The 18,570-nt window shown below is 42.5% G+C and overlaps 1 non-coding gene across 1 annotated transcript; it reads right to left on the bottom strand.

Moving 5' to 3' along the window:
- Positions 1-11,296: 11,296 nt before the first annotated feature.
- LOC112545144 (small nucleolar RNA SNORA5) lies at positions 11,297-11,425 on the bottom strand. The gene has a single exon (XR_003088577.1). It is a non-coding gene; the product is annotated as a small nucleolar RNA SNORA5 (small nucleolar RNA).
- Between the last annotated feature and the right edge of the window lie 7,145 nt (positions 11,426-18,570).

Raw genomic sequence — 18,570 nt, 5'->3', positions numbered from 1 at the left:
AAGAAAGGACAGATGTCGCAGTACTGCGCATTTTTGTTTGTTTGCTTGCTTTTTAAGGAAGAACAGAGAGAAAAGAAGAGAAAATCACCTGAGGAAAACCATGCTGGGATCACCCCATTTAAAAAAAATGTGACACTTGCTAGGAACTCATGCCTGCTTCAGATGGGCACTCCCGCTGTATTAGGTGTCTAGGTGAGGGGCATATCCCACAAAAATGTCCTCTCTGCTTCACGTTAACAGCACAAGCACAAAGGGACAGGGAGATGAGGCTCAAAATGCTTTTATTTAATAAAGCACTACTGCCTTCATAGACAGAGCCCTCCCTGCCCAGATCGGACTCTGTTAGAGCCGAAAAGCACTGGGCTGTCTCGCCAGGGCCTTGTACTCTTGCGAAAAAGAGGCCCTCTCCAATTTGCTCGCTGCCACTGACTCGTATTAGCATCAGAGATAAGCCAAGCACTTCAGGGATGGCTCCTACTTGCCATCTGGATAAAGCGAAACCAAGCCATAGCACATCGGCACCTAGGCCAAGCCTACCATGAAAATTGCGAACTGCGGCACCGCTACCAGTCTCGGGGCCAGATTTGACACCTACAATTACAGCTGCACTGTCGGTGCAGTGAGCACAATTGGCACCGCTAGCACAAGATACACCAGCAACGTCTTTGGCACCACAGCCGGCACCGGCATCGCAGCCAGCTCTGCAATCAGCACCGGCACCGCTGTCAGCACTGACTAGATTTCACACAGTTCGTCGCGTGTAGCCGCGGGCACGGAGTCCGCACTAGTGGACATTTAAAAATGGCAGCGCCCGGCAACATGCAAATGAAGCCTGGGAAATTCAAATCCCGGGCTTCATTTGCAAGTTCGTATGACTACATTAACCACCCTAATTCGAACTAGGGTGGTAGTTTAGACATACCCTAAGGGTTTTCCTGGTTCTACTTGTAGGTTACAGGACATTGAGGGACACATGCAATCTGAGTGATCTTGGGCAGTCTGAAAAGAACCATCTTGGAGCAGCCTGTGGTGTACCTCAGTGGGCTGATTGGGTTTTGTTTCTTTGGGGAGTGCTTTCTGGGGAGAGAATGATGTGTGTGTTGTGTTATAGTTATAGTTCTGGATATGAAGGTTACTCACTTTGTGCAGTAACTGGAGTTCTTTGAGATGTGTCCCTGTAGGTCCTCTACACTTGGTCTGGGTGCTGTCCTGGCACCTGGATCAGAGATTTTTCCAGCAGTCCTGCATAGATCGTGCACGTGCGTGCCATCACAGTATGCCATGGTGGTCTAAACCACATGTGCACATTCAAAGCCTTCCAGTTCTTCCTGTATATCAGAGGCCACCATCTCCAAAGCAGAGGAGAAGAGGGTGGATAGTGGAGCACCCACAGACACATTCATCTAGAAGAATGCCATTGAGTGCACAAGGTGAGTAATCTTCACTACTGCTGTGAGAGATATCCTGGTAGGTGCTCCATGCTTGATAACTAAAGAGCAGTTTTCCCCTAAGGAAACTAGGGGCTTTGGAGTATGTCACAATGCTGAAGAGAGCATGACACGTTCTTCTTCAAGGAGTGTCCTTGTGGATGCTGCCGGTGTTGGTCGGAACCACAGTTGCTCTCCAGCTTTTCAAACTTTATCTTGTTCTTGCAGATAGTAGTGTGTGTTATAGGGTTTGTATTTAGTAATAGTAGTAGTTTTTTCTAGTTACAGTTAGTTGTATTTTTTAAAAGAGAGAGACTTCTATTGTTGTTAAGGCCATTTTTTGCCTTAGCAATTTTTTTTTCCCCAGGATGTCTGGTTCCCCAGGATTCAAATGCTGCCTCTCCTGCAGGCTCTCAATTCCTGTCTCCAGCACTCACAGTGTGTATGGTGTCTGGTGCAGACACACGCTACCTCTCAGTGCCGACACTCTAAGCAGTTAACGGCCTGCACGCACAAGGGAAAGGAGCTCCAACTTAAACTTCTCTCACTGGAGAATACAGTGAGGCCAACCTCAGACCCAGAGCACTCTACTCCACCTTGACAGCCCTGTTTTCCCACCTCTCCCCTAATTCTTGAGTGGTGGACTTGGTCCACCACAGGGGAAAACAGAGCCCAGCTAGAACCCTGCCGTATGATAAGGAGTGGAAGCGCCTAGATCTCATGGGTAGGAGAACATATTCCTCTGCATCATTACAATTGCATATACCCAACTACATGGCAATGCTCGCAAAATGTACGCATCATATCTTCACGTAACTTTCACATTTTATTGACAGCCTTCCTGATGACAAGAAGGAACAGTTCAGGGCAGATATCAATGAGGGCACCCTAGTCTCTCGTACGGCTCTGCAAGTGGCCATAGACACATCCGACCAAGGAACCTGGTCAATTGTGAATGCTGTTCTGATGAAAAGGTCACCATGGCTACCCCTCTCCAGTTTGCCCTGTAAAGTACAGGTCACAGTTGAGGACCTGGAGAGATGGTACATGTGTCTATAAGGGCATGCTTATCTGCTATAGTGCCTCTTACAGGATCCCCATGGGCTCTGGTATTGCCAGTGTGAGGGATATGGCATGAGCAGAGGTATATAGAGATGCCCATACCACGGTGGTTCCCAGGGGGTAGACACTGCCTTTGGGGATGGATGTCTGGTGGAGAGAACTGGTGAGGAGAAAAGATAGCCTCATCTCCATCATCATCTTCACTTGAAAAATGGGATGGTGCCAGAGATACATAATGTGGTGTAGATGGTTTAGGAGAGACATCGGTACCAAAGAGTGGAGATTGTGGCATTGAGGCAACTGTAAAATCAGCGTGACTCATAAATGGTGGTGGTACCAATGATAATGGTGCCACCGTATTTGAAGTTGTGAGTGGCAATGGTGTTGAGTGTGGTGCCGGAGTCGTTGGTGCCATTGTGGTAATGGTCTGTTTGGCAGTCAGTGCTGTTGTTTGGTGGTCAGTGTTTTGGCAGTAGCGGTCGATACTCTCGCTGTGGGTGGCACCATTGGTGCTAACTTTGAGGCAGGCGGTTCGGCACTCTTAGGCTTGGTACTGGTATGGTGGGTGCTGGTCATAGCAGCACTATGACTGGAGGTGCTGGGACTCAGGAGTGTCATAAGTGCTCACATGAGACACTCTGTGTCGCTGAGCAAGATCTTGTGACTGACCATTTCTTAGCATTAGGGTCCCTCCTCTTCTTTGAGAAGGCTTTTGAATTCAAGGCGGCTGGAGGTGAGGGAGCCAGAGTAGGCTGCTTACCAGGGTCCGAGGCTGGACAAAGGGATCAGTACTAATTTCAGTGTAGTGAGCAGAGATGGTCGCTCACTGACCCAGACAGGGGAGGAACCCATCTCCCAGCCTGGATGGACAGAGCCTGGTCCTGCCCCTTTAAATCTCCAGAAGCCAAGGGACAGGGCAAATAGTATAAAAATCCAGCCTAGGAGCTCAGTAAGGCCCCAGCCACTGGAGGAGAAAGAGGCTTGTCCTAAGCTCCTGAGCAGGAGCACCACTGATGACCTTGCTGAAGCTGAGGACTGCCCTGGACTGCTGAGCCCCCACACAAAAGAGGAGACCTTGGCAACCCTGTAGGAGGGTACAGTATCCAATAACCCCCAGAACCTGCAGCAACTTATTTTGGTGAAGGTATAAGCATGAAAATAAATTTTGGACTCCTGTTATAATTGCTTGTCTATTGCCCCCTTAGTCTGTTCTTCCTGAGGTTGTTAATGGTTATCATGGATAAACATGACTGTTATAGTCAGGCAGTTTAGTTAAAATGGAGTCTCTGATGGGTTCCATTTTGTGTGACCATGAAAGCAGGGAAAGGAGTTTTCCTGCCAAAGCCAGTGTTTGCACTCAGTCTTCTTTTGCACCCCTCTCAAACGTTGTGCACTTAGCTCCCTAGAAGCTGCACAGCCCTTCACAGCTGCACACCATCCTGTGGAATCTATGCACACGTCACCGAATTATGCACTCAGCACCCATGGACCTTTTCCCGTCCAAATGTTAATAAAACCCCTCTGTTCAGTTCCATTCGGGTTCGCTTGGTTCACTTGTTGTGAGTGAGTTGTTCATTTGTCTACTCCGTCTGTCTGTGTCTATGTATGAGTGAGTGAGATTGGTTGAGTTTTATCATCTTCATGAGTGTAGTAGTGTGGCCTCAGCTGTATAGCTATCCCGTGGCCACAAGTCCCATGTTTTGGGTTGAGGCTAGGGATAGTGGCAGTTAGACATTTACATCACCGCCGCCACCATTTTGGACTTAGTGAATGTACTGAAGGGTTATTCGCCCCTGGATACAGTGGAGAGCTACATTCCAAGAGGTCAAGGATTCCTGGACGGTCCTGTGTCGGAAAGGCCTGGATACCAGTTTTGAGGGATCTCCTCACTGATCTTCCGCTAAAGCTTCACACTAGCCACAGCATTGTAAGTCGTGAGCAACGGCTGTACATTAATAATTTGTAATGTATATTTCCTTTTGTTTGAGGCATTTTCTGTCTTCTTTCTTCTAAGTTTAGGGTGGGTTTGTATTTCTGTTTGTCATTTCCTGTGTATGCTGTTTTTGAACAATTCTGACAATATATGGTTTGGCCCTAAATTTGGTGTCTGCTTGTTTATTAAAGAAATCATCGGTGACAGATACAGATTTATAGGCGTTCCTCGCTTCTAAATCCAGGGACATATAACAACTTTAGTCAGAGCAAGCCTAGTTTATTCTTAATTAAGTTAAAATTAAACATTGCAGCGTTCCCTGTGCAACATTAAGGAAACACTAACGGACCTAGATATAACTTCCTGATAAAGTAATTGACAAAAGGCAGTATTCTTTCAAAAACCAAAGTTACCTTTTTATTGATATAACTAATAATCTCCAATACAGTGTATCCTAAAAATCCTAAAGGAGGCACACAATTCCTGAGACATGAATCCCTTATTGCAAGTTAAAGAGCATTTAAGCTATAATAGTATATAGATAAAAGATTCTAAGTAAAGTAATTTATTGTAAGTGGGCAGTTTGCAACAAATTGCTGACAGATCTTAAATTGCTTTGAAGTATACATGGATGTTTTGCAATTAATAGACTTTTATGCATTCTTATAAACACACACATACTAACTCTATATACTATCCTGCACAAAATATTATACGACATTATAAATCCATTGCTGCTTCCTGTTGCTGTCCAGTTCCTGGTTAGTCAGCTGTACTTCACACCAGGTTTCTTTAATTTCTCTCTGCAGCAGTTTTTCTTTGGCTTCTCTTGATCTTCCTCCGTAGCACTTTCCTTCTCAGACACAGATTTCCTGACTAAATCATCTTCTCTTTGCACCATCTGATTGCTCTACTAAGTGTCTGGCTTTATGTACTGCTATTGGTTGTCAGGTCTTTGCCTAAACATGGTTTGGCACATGCTCAGGGTTGTGGTTTCCTTCAGATTTATAATTCTACCAATCCCTATACACACTGGCTGTGTCTACACTGGCCACTTATTCCGGAAAAGCGGCTGCTTTTCCGGAATAAGCTGCGAGCTGTCTACACTGGCCGCTTGCTTTTCTGGAAAGCAATGACAATCTACTGTAAAATTGTCAGTGTTTTTCCGGAAAAACTATGATGCTTCCATTCGGGCAAAAGTCCTTTTCCGGAAAAACTGTTCCGGAAAAGGGCCAGTGTAGACAGCACAGTAGTCTTTTCCGCAAAAAAGCCCCGATCACAAAAATGACGATCGGGGCTTTTTTCCAGAAAAGCGCATCTACATTGGCCACGGATGCTTTTCCGGAAAAAGTGCTTTTCCGGAAAAGCATCCTGCCAGTGTAGACGCACTTTTTCTGGAAATACTTATAACAGAAAACTGTTCTGTTTTAAGCATTTCCGGAAAAGGGTGCCAGTGTAGACGTAGCCACCTCGTTTCTGCCAACAGAACTGAATTTTTCACCCTGACTTAGTATTGAGCTTGCTCAAGGTCTGAAGCATCCATCTCAGGAAAATTTCTGTTGTAATACCTCGAGGCAGCCATCCCTTAACCCAGATTAACTACTCAGTTTTTATTAAGGTGTAGGGTAGGCAGGGCCTTGCTGAAGCTGTAGTCTATGTTATATCACCATGAAGTTCTCTATGACAGCTCTTACAGGAGAAGGAACCAAGGGCATTTTTTAGGACCTTTGAGCTGAACCTTGGCTGCTGCATATTGAGCTCTTTCACCTCTGAGCCCTTCTGGAAGCCCGCTAACACCTCCCCCCAGTCCAAGTTCATGTCCATTTATGATGACTCCCAAGATGTCACGAGAGGAAGTGTGGGTAAGTAGCCTATGCAAATTAAGCTCTTTTCCCTTTCTCCCACAGAAAAATTATAGAGTACTTCCCCCTTTGGAACTCCTGGCAGTAAGACTTACACAACCTGGAGTAAGTTTAGCTCAATATGTGTCTGAGGCATCTCTGAACTGCTTTTGTAAAAACTTGGTGACCTTCAGACAATAACTGAGGTTTTCTGCTTTAAAAATAATCCTCCTGGATTGTGTTGTGTGTTACTCTTCTGACAAGCAGATTCAATGTGACAATGGCTGCAAAGAATCACTTGCAGTTTAAAAAAATTATGAATATACATATTTTTTCTAAAAAGCACAACTCTGCCCAAGCTACAACTGTGTTGGAACAATAGTTCCCACCCTGTCCTTTACCATTCAGGTCCCAAATTTTTCTTTCCTACAGCAAGGAGGGAAGAGAGAGTATCCCTTTTCTTCTCCATTCTCATCCCACCCAAAATGTTTGTCACACTCCTGAAGGCACTGTCCTCTTTTTCACTTTAAACATACATACAGCAGCACCGGAGGCTGAGACAAGGGACACTGACTACCTTCAGCCCTACAAGTTAATTTGGGTACCAGCTTATTAGAGAATAGCAGCGTCTGAAGAACTGACAAAAGCTCATGTTGAAACCTCATCAATTATTTAATTCCTATTTCTGTGTAGAGGCACAGACTCTGAAAGTGTTTGTTCCAGAAATATGTAGAAGTAAGATTAATTATTTAGTGGGGAAGTTATGAGTGTCCCGATTAAATAATGCATTTATAAAATATAATTTTTCTTTAGAGTATAAATGAATAATAAAATTGTAATCTGACCAAGACTGAAACACAGACATTTTTAAAGAGCTTTGCTTCAGCTTATGTAGTCTTGGAGCAGTATTGACTTTGAAATATTGTCTCACAGGTTTCCTCATATAAAAGTTTCAGTCTTTTTTCAACAACATGGTGAGAAAATTCCTAACTGTCCAGTTAGATGCGGTCAGATAATCCCTGTAGATTTTACGGTTCTGATTGGGTAACCCTCTAAATTCCACAGTCACAAGTGGGTGGTGCTGTTGTACTGAAGGGTGAATGCTTGTATTGTCATTGTTTTCCTGTATTCCATCCTGCTCCAACTGGATAATTCCTGCCTGAACCTCAAAATTGCATTGGTAAGGCTGAAGGGAGAATGCTTTTGCAGGGCACAAGGAAATATGCCATTTCTCTCACTTGTGGTTTTGAATGAAATGCTGAATTATAGGGGCTACCCCAAATTGAGCCAACACAGTAGCTTGGTCTCTGCTAAACTAAACCCAGATTTCCAAAATGTACAGTGAGAGTCAGTTAAATCAGAGGACTTGAGAGGGCAGCACAAGTGACAGCTTTTGCTAAGGAGATGAAGTGCTCTTTGTCAGAGTGAGGTTACTGTTAAGGCTTGGCTGCACTACTGCGGCAAGCCTTAACTGAATTACAATAATTCAGGTATGTGAATAACATAGCTGTAGTCAACATAGCTTAGGTTAACTTACCATGGTATCTTTGGTGCACTGTATTAATGGGAGACTCTCTCTGGTCAACTTAGTTTACTCTTCTCTGAGAGGTGAAGCACTGAGGTGCTCTGCCATCCATTTAGTGTGTCTTTACTAGTCCTGCTAAATCATCAACTGCTGCATCGATTACAGCAGCATCGATCTCATCGGTAATAAAGACAAGCCCTTAGTGCAGAGTAGCTTCTAAGTGCTGCACATTCCTTGCAGGGCAGGAGGAGACTTCACAGGCTTCCCTCTGCTCCCTGGGAGAAGTCTTTTGCTCCCTACCCTCCAGCATGTGGCGCTCAAAGTCAACCGCCAGTGTTGACTCTGAGCGCTGTGCGCTCTCCTATACCTAGGCCCTGATTGGCCTGGGGGCAGGAGAGTAACAGGACCTCTGAGGGCAAGATGAACCAGCTTGATAGGCCGGATCTGGCCCCCGGAGGCCCTTTTGCCCACCCCTGCTCTACAGCTTGAGCTAAAAGCCAGCTGATTTTCAGCTAAGCGTGTACCACACTCATTCTTTCTCTCTGTAAGTGGTGCCACTAGATGGGACAGTGAACTACACCCAGCAGGTATGGGGATTGCACTTCTAGGATTTGAATTCAACACATTATTTTATACAACAATAGAAAATGTAATTGAACAACAAATTGAACCGCTCTACTCCAGCACCCTCAGGACCTGACCAGCGCCAAACCAGAGAATTTGCCAGACCACAGGAAGTCAATATTGTCTAGCATCATTATAAACACTTCCACTGCTTACTGGGCTCTTAGAAGATATTTAAGGGGTAAATTAGAGCTAAATAACAGCACAGAACACTGAGAGCTAGGACTGGTGGCTCTAAACAAACTTTATGGAACCACAGGAAACTTGGCCATACCCATGATAAGTGGACATCTGGATAACTAAATCATGCTAAAATAGAGAGGTTCAACCTGTAGGGACATATTTCCTTCTTCAAAATCCTTCTTATCTTCAAAGTACAGCTTCAAGGTTCTAAAACCCACATGCTTTCTACAGCCTGCATTAAAAAAAAAGTGTAGGTCAAGTTTTTCCTGGGGCTATAGATTTTGAATACGATGGAGATGAATGAGTAAGCAGTCATTTTCTGTTTTGATCCTGAAATTCAGTATTGTACTCTTTTATACAGCACCACAAAAAATTATTTTAAAAAGGAAATTTGGACTGCATGCTTTTTGAAAGAATTCAATGGCAAAATGAAGCAGCGATTGATCTCCACCCCCTTTTTTGTTAAACAGAAACACCCTTAATATTCCTAACACGCACCAGGCTCTGCTCCAAAAATATTTTACTTATGAGTAATTGGGGGAAATGTGCTTTTCCTCTGTGGCACAATTCCTGCGCATTTTACTTATATGACTCATCAGATGATTCAGAATGAGTTTGGAAAGCAGCCTAGAATAGGGATCATTGAACAACTGCATTTCTATTTTGCTGTGAAGCATATGCCATCACAGTGCATGTGTTGCAAGATAATTAAATATGTATTAATCTATTTCATATCATCAGTATGCTTTATTACTTATTTATACTTTTTTCTTTTAAAGCTTCATTTTAATATAGGAAGTCTGATAGATACAGGATTTCTTAATGTTATACCAGTACTGTGTGTAACAGTATAAATCCATACTTTTGGGAGATTTCCAAGTTAATAATTATATTTGCTAGTGTTACTTTATGTGTATTTGTGCCAAGTGGTCAGTCGATCAATATTTTAACGTAATCTGTGCATTCCTCTTGCATCAGAAAAACCCAAGGAAAACATTTACAAAGAGATGAAAAGTCTTATATGCACTGACTTCTGCCCTCTACTGAATGGTAAGTATTACAACCGTTCATAGGTATCAGTCGGGTGGTTGTGTTAGTCTGTAACAGCAAAAACAATGAGGAGTTCCCTGATACCTTAATATTAACCCATTTCTTTCAGCATAAGCTTTTGTGAGCAAAAACCCACTTCATCAGATGCATTGGATCATGTTCATCAGCTGTCTGTTTGCTCTCACTCCTGGAGCAAGATTCCTTAATGCACCAAGGAACAACTTGTATTTCTGCAGCCTTTGGTCACAACTTCTAACCTCGAGGCCACGTAGAGGAATTTGACTAACACCTGTAATTTCTTATATGACTATGGATTAGGCTTCTGTTTCCCAACGAAATCAAGGGGTAGAACAAGATACACTAAAAGCCCCAAAGTTAACAACATCATCATTGGTGGCTCAATGCATTTTCATTGTGACATGTGATCCTGGATTATTATCCATTATTCACAACTATGGAAAATTTCATAGAGACATCATTTTGATAAAAGGATATGAGAGTTATATTTCCATCTGAAGGAATCGGACTTTGTTTTGCTGTATATGTTGTGTCAAGTCAGACACTGTTCTTCTTTGCTATATTCCATCTTAGAGTCTCATCCAGAACCCACTGAAATTAATGGAAAGAATCTCTTATTAACTTCAGCAGGTTTTGGATCAGATCCCTAGTGAAAATAAATGCTAATATAATGTAATCCCATAAAGGCAATATAGAACATATTTTATAAAAATAAATCTGGAAAACTCTTGATTTATTTTATGGTATGTAAATATATGGTGTGTAAATATATATTTATTTATGACATGTTAAGCTACCCAATTTAAATCAGAAAAACAGGAATACAATATATTGTGCTACTGCTAGCTCATAGTAGGCAAGCTACCTTCTTGTATTTTCTGATCTAAAAATGTCTCTAAGCCATTATCTAGCCAAATGCAATTTTAAATGAATGAGAGGGAAATCTTCACTATCTGGTATTAGAAGGTAGCCATGTTGTTCTAGATCTGCAAAAACAACACAGATTCCTGTGCTATCTCAAAGACTAAAAGATTTACTTGGACATAAGCTTTCACATACAAAGACTCACTTGACAAAGTGGGATGAAGTGAGGCTTTGCCCATGAAATCTTATGTCTGGGTCTTTGCCCATGAAAGCTTTTGCCCAAAGAAATCAGTTAGTCTTTAAGGTGCCACAGGACTCCTCCTTCACTATCAGAGTTAATTAACTGCAGATACAGTTAAAAATGTGCACCAGAGAGTGAGGAATTGTAGTAAGAGGCTGGAATTATGATCAAATACATTTAATTTTCAAATTCAGCTGTAGCTATGATAAACATTCACTGTATTTAAGAGTCTGTATAAAGAACTGACATTTAACTAGACAAGAATGTCACATAGCTCTTACACCACCAGTGGTTTCAGTGGGATAGGCATAATTTAAAGCAAGTCTTAGTGTTCCCTTGTTCAAGAATCACTTGAGTGAAGCACTGGTTTCAGTGGTGGGTTAATGCATGGGCTCATGGGGCCCTTGCCCAGGGGCTCGCGCCAACCTGGGAGCCTCCAAGAGCTGCGGATCCTGTGTGGAAGTAGGGTGGACACAGGTGCTGGAATTGTCGTCCTGTTTCCTTCTCCTCCTTTTTTCCCCAAAGCCCTACTGCCTGGCCAGGCTGGAAGCTGGACCTGGGCCATGGTAACAGCTACTCAGGGAGCCCAAGTCACTGTGGGAAGCCTTTGATCCTCCACCTGCCCTAGGCAGGGCAGGCAGAGAGTCCAAGGCTCCTCATAGCAGCCTGGGCTCCTTGGAGGCTCTTATACAGTCCAGATCTGGCTTCTGACCTGGCCAGGAGATGGGCTTCAGGGAAGAGAGGAGCAGGGGTTTGTGAGAGGCCCAAATGTTCTTTATGCCCAGGGCCCCAATAAATCTTAATCCACCTCTGACTGACTTCAATATCCTAAACTTTGCCCAATACCTTCAGATTCCAAATCTTTCTCAGGTTCCCAACAACAAAGTACAGAGTGTTTTATTCTGATGGTGAGATGATTAATTACCTTGCTTGTTTCTTTCAGAATGCAACAAAGATCATGCTGACCTTCTTCTCCCATATCTGTCGTTCTGCTCTATTTTATATATCATTCTTGTTTTCTGCCTTTGTGACAGTTATATTGTCATGGGCTGGAGTTTACAAAATCAGAGGCTAGGGCTAATAAAGTGTCCTTTTGCTATTTTGTAATGGGCAGCCTGTGACATTTTAGGGATCATAATGAGGAATAAAATAGCCACGTGAGTCCCTGAATTAACTACTTATGTACTATCTGTTTTTATGTCAATTTCTTCTGCCTGCTGCTCTGTAACATGGGATGCATGTCGACACTAGGAAATTATTTCAAAATAACTTATTTGAAATAAAAAACAGGACTATGTAGCACTTTAAAGACTAACAAGATGGTTTATTAGGTGATGAGCTTTCGTGGGCCAGACCCACTTCCTCAGATCAAATAGTGGAAGAAAATTGGCATGACCATATACACCAAAGGGATACAATCAAAAAAATGAACACATATGAAAAGGACAAATCAAATTTCAGAACAGAAAGAGGATTGGGGGGGGAGGTAAATGTCTGTGAGCTAATGATATTAGAGGTGATAATTGGGGAAGCTATCTTTGTAATGGGTAAGGTAATTAGTGTCTTTGTTAAGACCTAGATGTAAAGTGTCAAATTTAAGCATGAATGATAGTTCAGGGGATTCTCTTTCAAGCCTGGTGTTAAAATGTCTTTGAAGCAAGATGCAGGTAATCAAGTCGTTGAGACAATGCCCTTTCTGCTTGAAATGGCAAGAAACTGTTTTTTCTTTGTGATCCTGTCTAATATCTGTTTTGTGGGCATTGATTCTTTGGCGAAGTGTCTGAGACGTTTGTCCAATGTACATAGCAGACGGACACTTTCGGCACATGATAGCATAAATTATATTTCTAGATGAGCAGAAACAGTTTCTTGCCATTTCAACCACAAAGGGCATTGTCTCAATGACTTGATTACCTGCATTCTGCTTCAAAGACATTTTAACACCAGACTTGAAAGAGAATCCTCTGAACAGTCATTCATGATTAAATTTGACACTTTATACCTAGGTCTTAACAAAGACACTAATTACTTTACCCATTACAAAGATAGCTTCCCCAATTATCACCTCTAATATCATTAGCTCACAGACATTTACCATTCCCCCTCATCCCCCTTCTGTTTTGAAATTTGATTCGTCCTTTTCATATGTGTTCATTTTTTTGATTGTATCCCTTTGTTATATATGGTCATGCCAATTTTCTTCCACTATTTGATCTGAGGAAGTGGGTCTGGCCCATGAAAGCTCATGACCTAATAAACCATCTTGTTAGTCTTTAAAGTGCTACATGGTCCTGTTTTTTGTTTCAGCTAGACCAGACTAACACGGCTACATTTCTATCACTAGTTATACCAGGGATTCATTTGCTTTTCATATAAATTCATAAGAAAAATGAATGGCAAGAAAACCCTTTTTTTTTAAAGTGTGTAATGGGTGCTGATAGTTTTGAGAACTGTCTGGTTTCATATCACTACATCCGATCACTGCTATCATTTCACTTCACATCACATCACACCCGTTTCATATCGCTATAGTACGACCAGCTTCTACATTTCTAGCACCTCAGCATATGTGCAAGAAAAAGCTTGAAGGAGCATAATTTATTATAATACCATCCTTTATGCTTGTTTTGTCCTTCACTGAAATGACTGTGGTGATCCTGATGTCCTCAGAGATCTAACAACTGGCAAGCATAGAAAATGAAAGCTAATATCTGGCATATAGCATTAGATACACAGCTGTACTGTATGTGTGCCAGGGTAAATTTGTCTGCAGTACACATGGTATTCCAGTTGCCTAACTTCTAGTAAGGTCAGAGGGAAATGGCTGTATAAACTTTTTTTTACTTAAGCTTCCATGTCATAAGAAAAAGTGTGTTGTCAGTGCAAGCAGTTTTAGTTAAAAATATGTTCAAATACTACTCTGCATATGTATCCCATGTGTTACCATTTTGGATTCTTTGTAAAGTGTCCCTTTCTCATTTTGATATGAGAAATACATTCAAAGTTTTTAATCACATATGTTATACTAGGAGACTTACCCAGCATTGGCTGGCTTCTTCAAGGCAGGGGGTGGTAATGTGGGGGTACAGGAGTCAGGACAGGGAATGTAGGGGAGGGAGGGCAAGGGATAGGGTTGTGGGGGGATACAGGACTCAGGGATTGAGAGGCTCAGGGTAAGAGACTGGGGATGGGTACAGGGTGCGAGAGTGAGTTGGAGGGTGAGGAGGGGCTCATCTGGTGGGGCTTCCCCCTCAGCCAACAGAGACCTTTCTCCTCCCAGACCTCATGGCCAGCAAAGGCCTTCTCCCCCTTCCCATCCTCCCCTGCCCTCTCCCGCCCAGCAGATGGGGGCCTTCTGTCCCCACTAGCCAATAGGAGCCTTTACTCTCCCTCCAGCCCCCTCCATCTGGCAGGGGCCTTTCCTCTCCCTGCCCCCTCCAGTGCTGCAGCCAAGGGTTTTGGGCAGGGAGGCTACTTACCTGGTCTGATGGCAGGCAAGATGGTGAGCCCCAGCTAACCACTGTCTTGATGGTGTGGTTGTGCCCAGTTGTCACTGCAATATAGCTCTCCCTGTGTTCACTGTCCTCAGTGACCACTCTCAGTATTGCATCCCTCCTCTCTGTGCCCCCTCCAATTCCATATTATGGAAAACAGTCCCATTCTCAGTACTTCCCATTTTCCTGGCACAGCCAAACCCTGGCCTTGCTTAAAGTTAGAATAAGAGGAAGGTGCCTACCAAATTTGGTGGTCTTAGTTATTACCATTTAGGATGAGGTCTTAAACAAACAGGCTCACAGACAGACAAACAGATGCACATTTCTAAAATATATAGATAGGTCTGTGGATGATTTAATTACAAAGGAAATGGAAGGGAAAACACTAGGTTTGTTCTTTATAATTCCTTCTGGGATTTGATTACATTATTTTTATTCATACTTCCTGATGCAAGCACCCTTATCTTATTTATGCTAATGGTAGATGCAATCACATGAAGATTACTAACATTTTGAAACATTAAACTGGAGATAAAGATTAGCAAAATGGTAGATGTTGGATTCAGCAAACCAAATTATTTCCAGATAATTCAGTATCTAATTATAGTTTATGCATTTTCATATTTCTTATCTGAATGGTGTTAATATCCTTGGGTATACAACTCACTGCAGGAGTTGTGGCGAGAAATTGAGGGATGGATATAACCCCCTGTTGTTGCTTTGATGGAACACACAGCTCAAAACAGGTGTTTTGATAACTGTAGGTTAAGAAGTTAATCTAGCTCTTGCCTTTGAAAGATAAAAAAGAAAAACAAAGGTTGAAGTAATTAACTCCAGTAATTATCAAAGGTGAATGATTATTTTAAAATGTGGCTATGATGGTGCTGCTTGTAAATATATTTGGTATTTTAAAACTACCATTAATGTTATCAGGGCTGAATTAACTCTTCTGGAGGCCTGGGGCTATTAGATTTTATAGGAAGCCTTAGACTCTGGGGTAGGGCCAAATGAGGGCTTCAGAGTGCAGCAGGGGGGCTGCGGGTTCAGGCAGAGGGTTGAGGTGTGGCAGGGGGAGCAGGCTCTGGATGGAGATACAGGCTCTGAGGTGAAGTTGAGGATGAGGTGTTTGGGTTGCGGGGGGTAGGGCGGGGGAGGACTCCAGGCTGGGGTCAAGATGTTTGGAGTGTGGGAGGGCCTCAGGGCAAGGGAATGGGGTGAGGATGTGAGATCTGAGTGGGATTTAAGATGCAGGAGGGGTTCATGGCTGGGGCAGGGGTTAGGGTGCAGATCACTTACATGGGAAAACCCCCCTTTGGTGGCACAGGCCCTGGGAGGGAGGGGAAGTTGTCTGCGCACAGCCCTGGGCTCATCTCATGGCCAATGGAAGTTGTTGGGCAGCAGAGCCTGCAAGCGAGGGAAGCTTGTGGACAGAACTTCCCAGCACTTGCAGCTGCAGCCAGGGGTGGGGCAATGGCAGTGTGCCGCATCATGAGCCCCTTCCTCTCCCATTCAAGTGGGATCAGAACAACAGGGGCGTTAGTGGCTGCAACCCAGGGCCCTAAAGGTGCCCTTCAAAAAGATCTGCATTTTTGGCAGCCCAGAGATCTTTTTGAGGAGTCCCCCTTAGCCTGTGGCCCCTAAACCCCTTTCTTAATCTGACCCTGAATGTTATAAACATGTAAATACACATAAGAGAAACAGGAATACTTACTGCTACATGCTAGTGCAGTTTAACAAGCTGTCCTAAAGTCTGATTAGTATGTGATAGCTAAAGCTGAAATTTACACCATACGATGCCACCTCGAGTTTCTATGTACAGTATCTTATACTGGCTGGTCCCCAGCATGTGCAGTTTTTAAATAACTCATTCCCATGACCTTTGCAGCTCACCAACTTCTGCAACAGAGACAAAAACTTCAGAAAATGGTTACATTTGTATTATTTTATAGCTTACATGTAAAACTTGAATGTAATGAGTTGCTTCACCAAAACAAAAAGGCTGCCAAACACTAAACTCAGGTAATTGTAGGAATTAAAGGCCTTTTGGAGGTGCACAAGTTAGTGAGAAGGAGGTGCCAAAAACTTTCAATGTTTATTAATTAATACTATTTTATTTCAGAAGCACTGACAGGCCTTTGTCAAGACCAGAACCCCCTTGTGTTATACACGGGACAAGCACACCAAATGAGAGTTCCTGCTCTGAAATGTATAACTTAAGCAACCAAGACAAAGGGAACAATGCAGTGACATCATTTTTCAGAAGGAAAAATTGAAGCATAGAGAGATTAAGGTTCACATTCAAGGTCATGCAGGTAGAACCAGGATTTGAACACCTATCTCCCACCTCCTCAGTGCCACTCACTTTCCTCCCTTGGCCTCAATTTTCTCATCTGAAAATGGAAAGAAAATAATACTGCTCTCCTTTGTAAAGTACTTTCATCTCTACTAATGGTGGTATCTGAATTATGAAGAAGGCCACGTTTCCTCTCCTTATAAGTTAATTGGTGGGAAAATATACACATTCACATACACTCTCTCTCTCTCTCTCTCTCTCTCTCTCAAACCCTCCAACATGACTATGTAGACTCAAGTACAACAGAAGACTCAACTAGCTAAATAGACAGGGACACTGATGCTACTCCATTGTCTGAGCAATATACTCTCAGGCTTGAGGTGTATTGGTCATATTGCTAACACAAGTAACTCACTCTCTCACCAAACCTTTTCAGCCAGTGGACTTTGATTTTGTCTTACCTGTGGCTTCTTTAGTGAAGATAACACAGTGTATCTGCTACAGCTGACATGGAGCTGGTTGCAGCACCTGGACTAGCCAAACATCTAAAAGAGCCCAAAACACACAGCATCATCTACTTTCCATGAATGAAATGCAAAACAAAGGCACTTAAAAATTGAGGAAGATGGGTGGCTTACCTTATTGTTTAAAGAGATCAGGAACTAGTTTCAAATTTTGGCTTCTATGAGCTAATAGTTAAGATTAGCAGTCGTTATAATAAGATGGCATTGTTTATTGTCAATTCTATTTACATATCACCTGATAAGAGCCTGGTGGGATGGAAAGGGGAAGTAAACATATACTAACTCATCTATTAAGAAAGATTTCTGTAATAGAAAATTAAAAGCATAAAAATACTTAAAGATTGTAATAAGTGCTAGCAGAGATAGCATTTTTCTACTGTTATAAAATGCTAACTGCTATGCACAATATATTAGTTTACATAGTGAAAATTAGAGTAATAGCTCTGACAGGAAGGCAATATCTGTTTGTTTGCACAGCAATGAAACATGCTGTCAGTGGTGATGAATAAATAATTTACCCCTGAACATACTGGCTAGCCAGTTTCCTGGTTGGAGCCTGAATCATTAGAGCTGTTCTAGCTGCAGATGAGAGAGGAACTGGATTTGTGCGAAGTGGCGCTGGTACAGAAGTCAGACACACCCTGCTTTACTCATGGAATCAGAAAGAAAACATGGGGGGTGATAACAGTGAGTCTGTCCTGGTACAGATTGCAGAATTTGGAGGCTTGGCAGATAGTTGGGTATTTTTAAATGAAAATAGGGGTGGGGAGAAAGAAGGGTGTGGGAGACAAGAATTGACTTCAGAGGATGAATAAACTTATTCCAAAGTATGCTTCCCTTTAACCAACCAAACTTGAAAGAGGAGAAACTGAAAAATGTCCAAAATAGTTTAGTAGTAGTCAGTGAAATTATTCAGATCTATTAATATGACTAACATTTATCATAATAATAATAATGAAAAAGCTCTAATCACTTAACCTCCCAGACATTTAAAAATATTTTAAATACTGTATTGTAAAACCTTAGGAAAATTCTGCACAGAGAATGTTATTTCACTTCAAAGGCCTGATATTTAGAAGGGATCTTGCTTGGCCTCCTTTTTGGCCTAAACAAATGCCTGAAAGCAGAAGTAAGCACACAAACTGTTTTATGCCTCTGTTTACTTGATGTATAAAAACTTTTACTAGACATCTGGGCAAGAGACAGAAGTGGACTGACTATACACTGCATGGACCATCCACCTGCCCTGCCCAGCATGGTTTATTATAATTGCATCTTTTGGGCTTGTTTTGTCTTTCACTGAAATGACTATGGTGATCCTGATGTCCACAGAAATCTGACAACTAGCAAGCGTAGAAGATGAAAGCTTTTATCTGGCACATAGCGTTAGATACACAACTATAGTGTATGCATGTCAGAGATGATCTGTTTGCAGTACGTGTTGTATTCCAGTTGCCTGACTTCTAGTAAGGTGAGAGGGAAATTGCTGTA

The sequence above is a fragment of the Pelodiscus sinensis genome, chromosome 2 (genome assembly GCF_052426305.1).
Source record: "Pelodiscus sinensis isolate ZL-2025 chromosome 2, ASM5242630v1, whole genome shotgun sequence".
Lineage (NCBI taxonomy): Eukaryota > Metazoa > Chordata > Testudines > Trionychidae > Pelodiscus > Pelodiscus sinensis.
This window is presented reverse-complemented; position numbering and strand designations above follow the sequence as displayed.